Source organism: Barbatula barbatula, assembly GCF_947034865.1.
Source record: "Barbatula barbatula genome assembly, chromosome: 1".
In the NCBI taxonomy this organism is placed as follows: Eukaryota; Metazoa; Chordata; class Actinopteri; order Cypriniformes; family Nemacheilidae; genus Barbatula; species Barbatula barbatula.
The window spans coordinates 14742531-14757346 of NC_136766.1; positions in this window are offsets into that span (position 1 = coordinate 14742531).

Genomic DNA, 14816 nt, shown 5'->3' on the forward strand with positions numbered 1-14816 from the left:
TAATATGCAGCAGCAGACCAGCTGTGTCCTCGTACTGAAAGACACACATTGTTCCCCTCCTGAGAACCGATGGAACAAAACAACTCTGTGATCCGAATATGAGGTGGCCAAGATGACACAGGTGATAAATAAATCACGTTTCAGAGTATTTCTTAGTTTTACGACCAAATTGCTTATAAACATTTACACAGTTTTAACATCACATATGGATGAGAGGTATGAGTGTAAGCCCGAAACATTTAGGAACTGGGCATCAAGATAAGAAGATGCATTGAGTCCATGTGTAGTTGAGTGAATTAATGTATTCATGTGCTACATAATTTTGTCTTTGTGAAGAGTATTATATATTCTAACACTATAGTAATATGATAATTCTGGCACTTTACAACAATAATCAGTAAATTAAAAGGACCTATAATGAAATATTGTTTTTCTTACCCATGACTTGTATTCTTCAGAACAGAAAAGGAGGTTATATAAGAAACAAATTTAAAAATTAAGTTTTATATAATTAAAGTACATTTTGACCCACATTAAAATCCAAACAAAAGGTGTCATTATACTTGTATTTGAATAATTGCAGAAGGGTTAGGTTAGGGTTTATCTGTATAGTTTATTAAAATCAGTTAAGTAAAAAAACACAATAAAGCAGATACATTGTAAAAATTCCTTATGCTTCCTTGTGTAAGTTTTTTTCTGTTGTAAATGACTCCTGTGCTTTCACATTTACATTTAATCAACATAACCCAAAACAAAGGTGCTGGGTTGTTTTTGACCCATAAATACTGGACGGAAAACTGGGTTAAAAATGACTTAATGCTGGGTTATTTTACCCCAATTGCTGGGTTATCTTTACCCAACTAGGGGTTAAAAGAACCCAAAAGTCTGGTTGAAATAACCAAGAACTGGGTATTTTTAAACAAGCAGTGTGTTCTGTCTAATAGTTTTTTAACCAGCATGGGTCAAAAATAAATATTAGCATACCAGAAAAGTTGAAAAGTTAAAGAATCTTTAACTTGTGTAAAGTAGGCTTGGTCCATGATTTTCAGGAAAATAAAGAGAACTAACGGTTACCTTGTTTTCTGCAGTCAATGTTTGAAAATAAAAGCAGTTGTCCACTTTTTGCCTTTTGTTTCAGTCTCAGAACATTTTATATTAATATTTAGATACGGTGTATCGGCCAATACATCGATTATCGGCTTTCAGTGTTAAATAATTATCGGTTATCTGTATCGCCAAAATGTACATATTGGTGCATACCTAGTCAAAAACAAACCCAGCACTTTGAGTGTGTCCTTATTTATTCATCCCCATGTTGTTCAAAGCCTGTATAAGACTTCTTCTGTGGAACATAAATGTCTCAATGGGTGCCTAATGGACATGCCAAAGTTCTTCAAGATATCTTCTTTTGTGTTCTGCCGAAGAAGAGGTCAAGCAAATGATAAAATAACTTTGTGGTAAACTATCCCTTTCAATTATCTCCAGAGCCCGACTGAATATTTATTAAAACATACTTTTTGATGCAACTTTATATCTTCACATCAATGCACCCTTAGAATATCTCAAAAGATTGAATGCAATATAGAAAGATCCAAGAGTATCTCTCCCAGGGCAATAAGTCTCAAATTGGAACAGCCTCAAGGTGTAGCGATTTACTCTCAAAAGTTATATGATTATAACATTTGCCAGAGTGCATTTAAAGATTTCCTTCATTTTCCCTCTCTTAAATATCAAGCATTCGTCTCCCAAATGAAACAACCCTCTGCAGGTCTTGAAACACTGATACTGCATTTAAAGCAAATTGCACCTTCACTAGTAAATAAATTACAGTGCTCAGTGTGTATTTAAGAAAGACTGTGCGCAGTTTGGAAAGCAATACAAGTACGAGGTTGGACTCCATGACCACATAAAACGACTTAAAACTGACTTCAAAAGAGCAATGGTAGAGCAGCAGAAGCGAGGTCTGACGGCAAAAACAATAATTTAATCACATCATTATAAATATTAAGCAAAATTCAAATTTCTCTCATCATCTTTAAAGTGCTTTTTTATGATGTTTACTTCTTGTAATATAAGGTTAGGATGATTGAGGTGTCATGTGGGTGCAACCCTCAACTTCCCCCTGAATAACATTTATCATGTTGCGTTTGTTTATCTCTACACTATCTGCAGACATTGATGGCTCACACTGCCTCCAGCAGGTGGATCTTTTGAGTTAATCTCCAAGCTGCTAATTAAATCTTTCATTTAATTAACTACAAACTTTTGAGATTGTGCCAATACCTTACATCTAGATGCACAGGTGTTGATCATAAATGGCATACTTATGGAAATAAACTTGTATCTAAGAAGCGACAGATGAGTGCAGATGGCATTATTAGATAGGAAATTTGTTGTTTAGACTTATTACATGTTGTGTTACATCATCTAATCCAATTTAAAGTTTTTAGTTGCGTTTGTTCAGGCCCTGCTGAATTAAAAGTGAAAAACGTGTTAATGTTCATACATTAATGTTCAGCCAATAGAGGCTGTACTCCATCCACGAAACACAGCAAGAACTTAAACATATCCGACAAAGTAACCGATACCATGAACTCTAATATTCACACCCACAAAGCACAGAATTACATGCAAAAAATTGTTTGAGTAGACCCATAATGTGCTCTTGTGAAATGAAAAAAGGATGAGCTTAATCTATCCTGTGTAAACCAGGGAAATTCCTATTGTTGGCAGACAGGCCTCAGTCCTCAGGCATTTAATGTGCATGTCTTGGCTGCACACGACTGCCTAAAGAACACAGACAAAATACACAAGTTCAAAAAAGAAATTGTAAACCATCACATCCAGGTCCTTCTTTTCATGATCACAGCATAGGAAACCAATAAGGACAAGAATACGGAGAGATGAAGAACATGGAGACGTCCACTGTATGACAGTGTGAGCGAGGACTTAAAAATGGCTAGCGCTGTTGTATGCTACAGACAGACCAGGCAAGTCTAGGCCTATGACTGTAAGCATTTAATAAATCTTGCTCTGAGGGAAGAAAGGCCTCCAAAGATTGATGAACTGCTGACAGCTTTATGGCAAAATTACTATTGTTGCACTGAGGGCACTCATCATTAGTAAAATCAATGATCAGGTATGATCATTTCTTTTCCAACCACACATCTCCAGCCTCTGTCAGGCCACACGTTTTTTTCCTGCCTTTAATTTTGTCACCAGTCTGTCAGCATGTCTTTTATAATGACATGTTGCACGTCAAACAGTTGCTGTAAGTTTGTCTCAGACGTTTTTATACAGCACTCGTGCAATACTACTTTGATCTTCGGTCATGGCAAAACTAATGCATGAGGACAATCAAATTTATTTATGTCCAGTGGTTGTCTTAATGTTACCGCAGTCTCTGGATGATATTCAAACCAGCCACCTCAATAACAGTTAAGACAATCGTTCATATTGTCTAAAATCGTCTCAATTAAAATGTCAGCAGGATTATTAAGCACTAGATTTGTTGAGTAGAGCTATAAGCATCCATCTACATGTGTCAGTATAAATGATGGCAAAGTACTTGATTGCTAATTGTGCAGAAACATTGTAATATATTGAGAGATATTATATGACTAGTGAAACCTATGATTCTGATGTGTCAGTGTTCCCCCCTAGGGCTGTACAATCATTTATCATCACATAAAGCTCATTCAGTCATGAAAAGAAACTGACAGAGTTTAAGAATTCAACAACCTGTAAATCTTTATTGTAATTCGAGTTCTGAACACAAAGATTTATATTTACTGCACTTTAAAATCTTTATCCATCCCTGAATTTTAAGAAAAGTTTTGATTAATCCAAACATACACTCCGTGTACAAAACAAAATCAATAATAACATCATGAAAATGTTTGATATATACATATATAATTTATATTAAGCACTACAGTTGTTGAGTAGAGCTATAAGCGTGCATCTATGTGTGTTTGTGCGCATGTTCTCATTAGACCTACATGGACTATGGATGCGCATTATAGTGTGTATATGGGTGCATTCAGACATACCAATGTCCTTGTAATTTAAAGCTCAAAAAATCATACCAAACTATTTTTTATTTATTTAAAAAATGCAAAAACTTCCCTGGATACACTCTTAAAAAAGGTGCTTCAAAAGGTTCTTCAATGGCATAGAAGAAGCTTTTGGTTCCATAAAGAACCTTTTAGATCTGAAGAACCTTTCTGTTTCACAAAGGTTCTTTGTGGCGATAAAAAGTTTTTCTTTAATTATAAAAGAGGTAGTTCTTTAAAGAACATTTGACTGAATGATTCTTTGTGGAACCAAAAATGGTTCTTCTATGGCATCACTGTGAAGAACCTTTTAAGCTGCTTTATTTTCAAGAGTGTAGTTAGGTTTAGGGTACGGGGATAGAAAATGCAGTTTGTGTAGTTGTTAACCACCTATACAAACGTGGGTGTCTGTATCTTAATGCCAAATTATGATTTAATGATTAAAATAAGAGGAATTATAATAATAAATAAATATAATAATATATATAGAACTGATTTGGGGTTTTAATAAATGACTGCCTGAACAAACATAATAACAAAACAAGATAACAATTTATAAAACAATACAATTCGACAGTTTATGTGCACTTGATTGTTAATATTGCTCAATGGATGATCAGTGGCTGTTCTTTTGTTTTGTGATAGTGGGTCCGAATCTGTTGTTTGTTCGGAGCTGTTAAACTGAACAGGATAATCTGTGTAAAGAATTATTTTCTCTTCTGAGAAAAATAAGTAGCCTATACACCCAACACAATCTCACGGCAAAAACTTAGCTATTTCACGAGATGGCTAATTTTGGCTAAATCGTATGAATTCATCCAATTTCGTTTGTACATTTCAGTGTGATTTGCTTTCGTGCCAGTGACATTAGATTTAGGGGCAGGGTTAGGGGTGGCAGAGCCGGCCCTCCATCTAAGCGAACTAAGCGGCTGCTTAGGGCCTCGACGCCACTAGGGGGCCCCCAAGAGCACGTGAAATTGCAGCTTTTTTGTGATATATTCACGACACAATTTTCTGTTGTCCCCACTATTTGTTCTGTGGTGATGTCCAAATTTGTATGACTAAACGCAACATTGCAATATCAAAATAAGTGAGGTGGCCAAACACGGGAGGCGGGAATTACTGGTTCGAGAGTAACCAATCAAATAAAAAAAAAACGTTTAACGGTGGAAATGTTGAACATCCAACAGAATTCACTGATGCAAACGACAAAATGCTGATTTAGATTTAAAATATGTAATTTACGTGATTGATGTAATTTATAGTCAATTCAGCGTTTTATGTGGGAAAAGGTTAAGAATAATTGTGTGCTTATTGTAAATCAATTTAATGGTTTTCAAGGAAATACACTAAATAAGTAATAAAAAAGGTGAAATCGTCCTCAAGGGCTGTGTGACTTTAAAAGGTTGTCTATAGGTTGTGGTTAAAATAAAATATGATTTTTTTAATCTTTGCAAATACATAAATGCATTGAACAATAAATTTGACAACATTTGTATGGTTTGTGCTCATAATTTAAAGGTACAGTTCACCTAAAATTGGAAGTAAATAAATTATAAAATGTTTTGACAATCACAATACACTTTTTTTTGTGACAGTCCTACATCCCAAACACAGCAACAACTTAAAGGATTGGGTGTGTTAGGTTTAAAGCGTGCTGGCAATTAATCGAAAATTGACAAAAGTCGATTGTATTGGGGCACAGTGGGACCCCATATAAATTTCTGCTTAGGACCCCGTAAAGGCTTGGGCCGGCCCTGAGGGGTGGGGTTACAGTATTTCAGCATTTACAGTATTTTTTTCTAGTGATCATTCAAATTAGCCACATAGTAAAATAGTTAAGAATTAAAGTAAGATCAGGCTGATATACCTTGCGTAGCCTTTGGGCATTACTAAATCAAGGTTTTAAAACAAAATAATAGCAATGGGGTATATGCACATGAAGCGATGACGTCATTCCCCTAAAATCACAGAGGCACGTAACAATGCTCACCCGTAGTGCTGTCGGTTGGGCGAAATTTTTATGTTTTCTTACTAGATTCACATCGTTATCACTTGGTGAAAAATTCCACTAGTGCTATGAGAGTGGTAGTGACCTACCTGGCTGCGATTTTAGCAGAAGTTCATCATCCTCCGGTGTGCATATACCCTACTGACACTGATCATCCTGTTCAAAAGTTGACACTGAGCTATAGCTCTTAAATGTACATAAACGATGTACGTAACACTTTTTGTGTCTCATAATTGTTCTCCTGCAGATCCACTGGTTCTGTTGACAGCAAGCTAACATAATCTGTGCTGTACATGCATCTACAGAGAATGGCTTGGAGTGGGCACAGATGGTCAAAGCTGGAATCCTCTGCAATAACAACAATGTGTATTATATCTGAGGAGGAACAGGGTGAAAAGACTACCATTTCCCCGATGCACACACTCGCACACTATCCTCTATTCCCATTGAACTAACAACAGTCCATCTTTTATAGGAATTCTGCTTCTGATGAAATGCTGGTCAAAGAAAGGCCCCAACCTACAGCTAGACAGACAACTAAAGAGACAATTCTGGACAGAGGGACATCACAAAGCATCCCCTCATTAGCAGTGTCCAAACACTTCAAGACAGGAACAGCTGTCCTTCAGAGAGCAGAGAGAGAGATGAGTGTCAAGAGAGGTCAAGGAGACTAAAGTTCACTGAGCTTCCTTTCACACAAATAGCACAGCAGCAGTTTGTAATAGAACTGAGAAATGTAAAATAAAATAAAATAAACAACACTGTGTATATTCTTTGCATGCTGCAGTTTGGTGAGAAGTTTGATTGAAGTAGGAGTTTGCTTTCCCCTTGAGAGAAATGTACATAATAGTGCCTTCCTGTCAACCCATGTTATTGGTGGACTAAATCCACTTCATAGCGAAAGTAAAAGCTTTTCATGTTCATTTTATAACCTGTATATAGGGTCCATAAGACCTTTTTCACTTTCACAGTGAGCGCAAGAGACGTAATATACTGATATTGTGTGCCAGGCCGAGAGACATTTAGGTCTTCGCTATTGCAGGCTATAGACTGAGATGGAACTCAAAAGGCTAGAGGCAGGTCAATTTCTGCAGCGCACAAGCTGATGGACAGAACCAATTTCAGCTTGCGAGACCTCCAGACTGATTATATAGCTGAAGAAGTGGTGTGAGGTTGTCTAGACAGAGGCAACCAATGAAATATCAGTGTTAGTAAGTCGCTCTATGTAGGAAGTTCTATCCAATTATTTCTCAAAGTAGTAAGAAGTAAATGAGAAAAGTTTTCTTCCTCCCTCGGGGTTGAGACATTTCTATACTCTATTTCAAAATAACTATTTCACACTTCATAGCTCCGCAGAGTAAGTTGGTATTGGATGTGACAAAAAACATTTTCTCATTAAGACATGAAACTTCATTTAAAAAAAATAACAATGTCGTCTGGGCATAATTAAATACTAATAATCACAGAGGCTCTATGCTAAAAATATTCGAAAAGGCCCAGCACTATAGTCCACTGTGTAATGTTAGTCTTTAGTAGGAATTCTGATGCTTGAAAATGAGCAGAATGCACATTACATCAAACAAACATGCATTACTCATATACTCCAGCTATTGTTTTATCAGGTATATCATTCACCTGCACAACAGCTTAAGCTTAAAATAAGAGACTTTTTTGAAGTGTCGGACAATCATTTACTAATCGTCATTTCAAACCTGTGTGACGTTCTTTCTTCTGCAGACCCAAAATATATTTTGAAGAACATTGGTAACTAAACATCCCCAATGGCCCCCGTTGACTTCCATTGTGTGGACAAATTCTCAAAATATGTTCTTTTGTGTTCTAGAGTCATAAACAGGTTTTGAATAACATGAAGGTGAATAAATGATAAATATATATTTTTATTTTGGGGTGAAGTATCCCTTTAAATTAAAGCCCTGACCGCTAATAATAAGGGCAGTTAGGGGAAGCCCTTCCATTTGAAAATTTCCCAAATAGCCCTTTCATTTAATACATGTCTGAAATGTCTTTATACATTTTCTTAACTGCCCTGAGCGTCTCAGACTTATACTATACAGAATCTCATCTAAACTTGTAAAAACATGCAGCTTATCACAGATTACAGTGGCAGATGCGACCTGTGTTTGATCTCAGTGTGTATACAGCACATGTATACGTGCGTGTGAATTCCTGTGTAACGTCCTCGGCCCATGGATTCCTTTGCGCATGTAAGACTATCAAAGGAAGAATCTTTAAATGACCTCAGCTTCAGGTCACTCCTGTGTGTTTTCAGCTCTAACAGTTAGTAACTCCATCTTCTTTCTCTGAGGGGTGTGTCTATTTACTAAACGGCCTGAACGCAACCCTTACACCGGCTGTCCTGCTACAAAGCCCCAGTGAAATGCTGAAAGATGAAAGCGAGACTGAGGCTGTCACTCACCCTATCCGGGCTACAAGTGTCGCCACATTCTCATCATCTGTCACTCAAACAGGTGTGTAAAAGAGGTACAGGGTGAGAAAAGAATAAGCAGGTCAGAGCATAGACAAAGCTGGTCTGGCATGGGACAATTTAACGATTTTATAAGTGTGTGTATATGTGAGATGTTCGCTATGTGCTTTGATATGTATCCTCATACTGAATGTATGTGTCAAGGTGATGAGCAGGAACTTGTTGGCCCCTTGATGGCTTGTTTATTAATCACGAGGCGTGTGGGATAAGTCTCTCATCACCCTAACAGGTATAATTAAGCATTAAAGGGCACGCAAAGCTTGATGTGTCTGAGTCTGCTTTTTGGGTTTCATCCTTACCTCATCCACTCCTTTTGATGTAAAAACATCATTAGAGGGGTTTTGCAATGGAAGATGGTTTGGATGTGAGGGTTAACTTTTTCAAAGAGTGTATGATTTTTACTCAACCTTTAGTCTATTGCTGTCTCATGCCAGTGATGCTACCAACATGTGCCTGCGTTAAATACACTGTCAATTTCTGTTTACAAAACATTTATAGCTGAAACAAAATGTTAAACGAATATCTTTTAGATTAAATTATACAAGTAAGATAAAAACAAATCTAACTGGAAGTGCTTCTGGACCAGATTTTACATCTTGCAAAGTGGTCTGTGGTCGGGACGAGCAAAAATTAAGAAAAAATATATTTAAAAAAAAAAAAAAAATTGATGACTTACATTTTTTTTGAAATCTAAGAAAAATATTACCTTAGTTCAATCACCATTAGTAGGTAAAAGGAAAAATCTGAATATTTATTTGAACTTATGTGAAATATAATTGCAATTTTAAAACCTTAGAAAAATGGAAGAAAAACTGTGCATTTTAAATTATTGAATTCTTTGATGTCAAAGTTAAAAAACACTTTTTAACACATTTTAAGGGTTAGATATTTCCAAAACCCAGTGACAGACATGAAGGGTGACTATTAATAATAATTGATGACAAAAAATATAAATCATGAAATATGGAGATATGAGCTTTCAGAAGAACAGCAGCAATATGCAACATTAAAAATAGTGCTAAAGCGAGTACAATTTGTAATTGCAAGCCTTCATTACTCTCTATAAAGTCCAGCTTGGAATTGTGCAGTTTTAACAGAGTAGCAGAAATAAATCATTCCTTGATTCCCCAACAAGATAAAAAACACACAAACTCACAGAGCAAGTTCACCCTAAAGAAGGGTTGTGTGAACTGAATCTCCTCCTCCACTTCTATCCACCCTTTATTGATTCACAGGGCTGGATGAGAGATGTGGAGAGTGGGACATCATAGAAAAATGTAAACACGCCACTTGCCTCTGCCCTTGATCTTCCATTTCCATTCTCTGACACGTGGATGGGCGCGCTGGTTCAACACTGTAATGTGAGACAAAACTATCAGCCAATCGAAGCTGTCAAGGCCCAAGGCATTTACTCAACCCCCCCGCCAATCTTGTTCGTAATGCACCTTTTGACACTTGAATGGAACAGACAGACAGGTAAAGGTAAGTACATCAGAATGCAGAATAAATAGAAAACCACTTTAAAGCTAATAGGTTTTTTTACCCTAATTTGTAATTTTCTCATGATATGAAGGCTTTGTGGATGCGTTGCTGTAAAACTGGGTCCATAAGTTGTGTTCATGGAGGTCCTGAGTTTGACCCTAATAAATCACACATCAATCATTTAAATCAAGGCCTTCAGGAATACCTGAAAACTCCAGACAGGTGTGGGAGAAAGTTTAAACCAAACTCCCAAACTGTAGCCCTCCAGAAGCAGCGTTAAACTCCTCTCCTCTAAAACAACAGAAAATGCCAGACCTTTCACAACACAGCAAAATTTCCAAGAAAGGTGAGCTAACAAATGCAGAGTTCATCCCTCAGAGCACTGGATGCCTGGGGCGAGTGAAACAACTGGAGACATAGCTGTGATTTAAGACATATGGAACATTTTAAATTTTCACTTTTTTCCCTGCATTCACGCTGTTGAGCAGATACAGCTGAGAGGGCGTGAAGTGATGAGAGAAGCACCTGTTTACCTCGGCACGTATGGCAGGGTCAGGCTGGCAGCCAACGGGCTGTCACCTCCTAAGCCTATCAACCAGTCATTACAAAAAAAGTGCCATTTTAACATGCCATAGAGTATAGTGTGGACTGTCTTCAGCAAAGTGCTTATTGAAATGTCTAAGTGCGTGACTGAGTTCATAACCTCTTGACCGTATCATAACATTTCAATGTGATTCGTCAAGCCATTTATTCCTGATCAATCTTGCTTGCGTTTCCAGTGTATGTTCACTAATAGCTTTCATAGACGGATGGATTTAAATACTAACACGCTATTTATGGATTGATATACATTACTTGAAAATGCGTGGAAACAGATGACTGAGCATTGAGAAGATTTGTGGCTAAGGATGTCTGAGACCCATCCATTTTGATAAAATAAAACAAGCATCTTTAAAATGTTCATTGCGTGAGGCACTTTTGTGTGTATATTTAAAATCAAAACACATCCATCTTTCTTATTTACAACGATGAACAAATGTCACACCATGTCACTTTAATAATAAACAATACATCATCAGGCTAATAGTCATTGTTATGAGGGGCATCAGTGACGGGCCGTTTTTTAGTAGTGTCAACAGATGGATTTTGACTTTGGATTACAGCAGATGAGAAGTATGCCATACAGATTCCAACTATTTTACTGCTAATATGACATTATGTTTTGGCTGACATATTACTTTCATCTCTCTTTAGCCTGAATACATCAATGCAGTTCAAGGCAAGACATTTTGTTTTCTCAACATTAACGATCTGCAACAGAGCATATCAAACTTTCTGCCTCTTTCCTGTCACAGCCTTTGTCAAATAGATGCTTCACGTGTTGTGGTACGGCTGAAGGATGTTTCAACGCTCCATATCGAAATGCTATTATCGAGTGTCGATCACATGTCAAGCTACAGAATATCTCAAAGCAAAATGTAATTTCAGCTGGACCACTTACAGAACATGGATCTCATTGTTAATGTTTAATGCTTCCGCAACATATTTGCACATCATTGTAAGCGCACAAAAGGACACAAAAAGTGAGCACAAAAAGACAAAAGTACAGTAGAAGTGTATGTCAATAACAGCAAAAGTGGCCCTAGACATTATATCTTTCCTAGGGTGAAAAACAAGTAAATATGCACCGCTAGTTTATCTGTCATCGCTGTCTGAAATTACAACACAAGACTAAAGTACTGCTCTCCTTTGGCACAACCTCAGCACGCTTTGAAGTATCAAAGCCGTGCTGAATGACTCGCCTGCTGAACAGTGAGGCAACATGTGTCATTTAGACGGTTTCTTTTTTTAAGGACTGTGCCGTGCTTTATCTATCCAATCATTTGGATTAGGATCGTGAAAGCATGGTAAACAAAACAAACAAATATATTAACTTTAAAAACGCTCAAAACGACTTGAAATGGTCAGGGTGTCAAGTTATCAAAATAAAATCAGCTGGAAGATTCTTGGTTCAATTGTTACTAAGGAACCCTTAACCCTAAAACAACTAGGAATAACACAAAAATGTATGTTATATGCACAATTAGTCCATGTGGGGACATTTATTAGACGCTTAGGCTAGATTGTGAGAGACAAAAAGTTTTGTACAGAATTGTGGCCCATAGAGCTACTCTATTTAGGAACACAGTTTTGAAGTTGGAGATGCGCTAAAGCCACAAATAAAAACTCAAATCAACCAAACTCAGAGCACACAGAGTTGAGAGGGTGTTGCCCCATGGTAGAAACGGAAAGTCCCCCATCATGTGATAATTCTAGCGAGCGGTTTGGGAGAACTTTTGCATTTACGACATTTACCACAAACACATTCAACCCAAGGCAAACCTCCATCATTCAATCAGTCATTCACTCGATCACATGAAATAAGTCATGATTTATGCGTGACATGCAAGGAAGTCCTTGGGCTTTAAAGACCACACCATTTTAATTGAGACGAGTTAATTATCCTCACTCAGGTTGTTTGTGTATATGTGAGGGGGTTTCATAATAATAATAACCATAATAAATCCACTCAGTGAAAACACTAATTATCAATGCAGATTGATTCTTAATGCTTTTGCGCCAAAGTAACATCCCGAGGGCATCCAAATGACTGTCAGCACTTCCCAAGATTTCTTTTTCCATTTCCAACAGAATTCAAACCCACCACATGTACAGATACAAGAGAACTTCAATATGTTTCCACACATCCACCTACGAAGACCACAAGTCCTTATATGCCTTGGGAGCTATAATTTTAATCGCTGGCCCTATGTATGAAATCAGCAGGTGACAGAGGGGAGAATAAGACAAGCTTGTCTCTGGAGGTACAGGAGACTCTCAGGCACAGCAGGGTCGAAACGGCTCTGTGTGTTAATCTTTCCTGGGCTACAATTTACGGCCATTATGGCAGTCTATTTTCAACCCTTGTGATGGATTCTGCTCAATTATTGGCCATTATGGGGACGAGATGGTTTCGCAAGCGTGTTGCAGATTGCTGGGCACCACTGCGACATTCAAGTGAAATCCACTTGGCACGCAGAACAAGTCTGTACAGACTATGAGAGCGAGTGTGAAACATCCAGACTCATTATTATAAATTGATGAGGTGTGTTGATGGCCAGGAAGAAACATGTGATCAGACGAACAACTAGTAAAAGCATCACATGTAATACTGACGATGCTGATCCAAAAGCCATCGTCAAATCTGTTATACTGTTTCAAATGTGGAAAAGACCAATTTCCTCAAAGGGTATTGGACTCTAGAACGTACCCTCTGCCCTTTCGTGGGAAAAATGTGTGGGAATATATTGGAAAATATAATGCAATATATTAAATAATATATTTCCATGTTACCATATAATTTTATTGTGTTTTATTGTTAGGCAGCTGTATTTCTTAAATCGAAACAAACCAACTGCAGTTTGATTATCTTAATTGGAATGCACAAATAAACTCTTCACGTACAATTATATATTTTCAAATAAATTTTAAACGATTTAATACATTGACAGATTATAAATAGGAAAATGTTTTCTTTGTCTAAGGGGTAGGCTAACTGACGGTGGTCTTTTCCAACAAGCCCTCCACCCAGCCAGCCAAGTGGACCTGTAGTACTGTGGGAGGACCCTTCAGACAGGTTAATCAAACTGCCTGATCGATTACTCTTAGCGTCAGGAAATTTATGGGAAATCCTTGGTGAGGTCCAAAGCATGAGGTAATGTAGCACTTAGCAAATGAAATAAAAAGACGCAAAAGCACACCGTGATTTGTATTTCATTTTCAGTGGACATGTTCGAACTATTTGGCCTTATGTACTTCTAGACTATTTTCTTTTTTGCTGGTTGACCAAGTCAGCAATTACAAACAGAGAATACAAAAATGATTCTACAGCATAAAATCTTTTGCTTAAGTGTCTCAGTCTCAGCATCTCATCAGGTTGATGACAAATGTGACAAAGTGCTATCAGCGTCATATCCACTATTGAAATAATGAACAGATCACACAGCATAATAAATAATTCAACACTCGACAATGTTATTTTTCTTGTGCACTCTCTCATTAGAGTACCAAATTCACTGGAGGGTAATCACAACTTTATTGGTGAAAATGTGTCAAATGTTACAATATTTTGATAATAACTGGGGTCCATTTTTTATTTATTATTTTTTAAATGGCAAATTAAAAAAGGCAGTCTTATGTTTGACAAAAGTTCATTTTATCTTTATAGCAATTAGGAAATTGCAAGACTATACATAAAATAAATAAATACAAAAGTAATAATAGTAACAATAATATCTAAATAATCAAATTAATAGAATCCTCTTCACTTTACAAATGTGTGTAATTATATCGGGGATAAGAAAAATTTAATCGTCTTTATTGGACTACAAAGAGGGGAGGAAGCAAGTTCAAGCTCACGTCGTTCAACATCGCGTCCAAGTTTTCTCTCCACACGATAGCGATCGATTCAATTTGATTGTTTGTGCGTTCAGGTAAATTCGATACTACACGATAAAAAGCAGAACTAAAATCACACCTACCGTCATATGCGACTTCACATCGGTTCACACAACCAGATGGTTTAGCATAATACAAGTGTTTCTAACTTCCGGAATCAATGTTGACATTTGACTTACACATAAGGAACGGAAGGTGTTTTTTTAAGGCGGTACTGCGACTGGCCAGAAGATAAATATGTCAAATTCACATTAGGCTTGTTCGA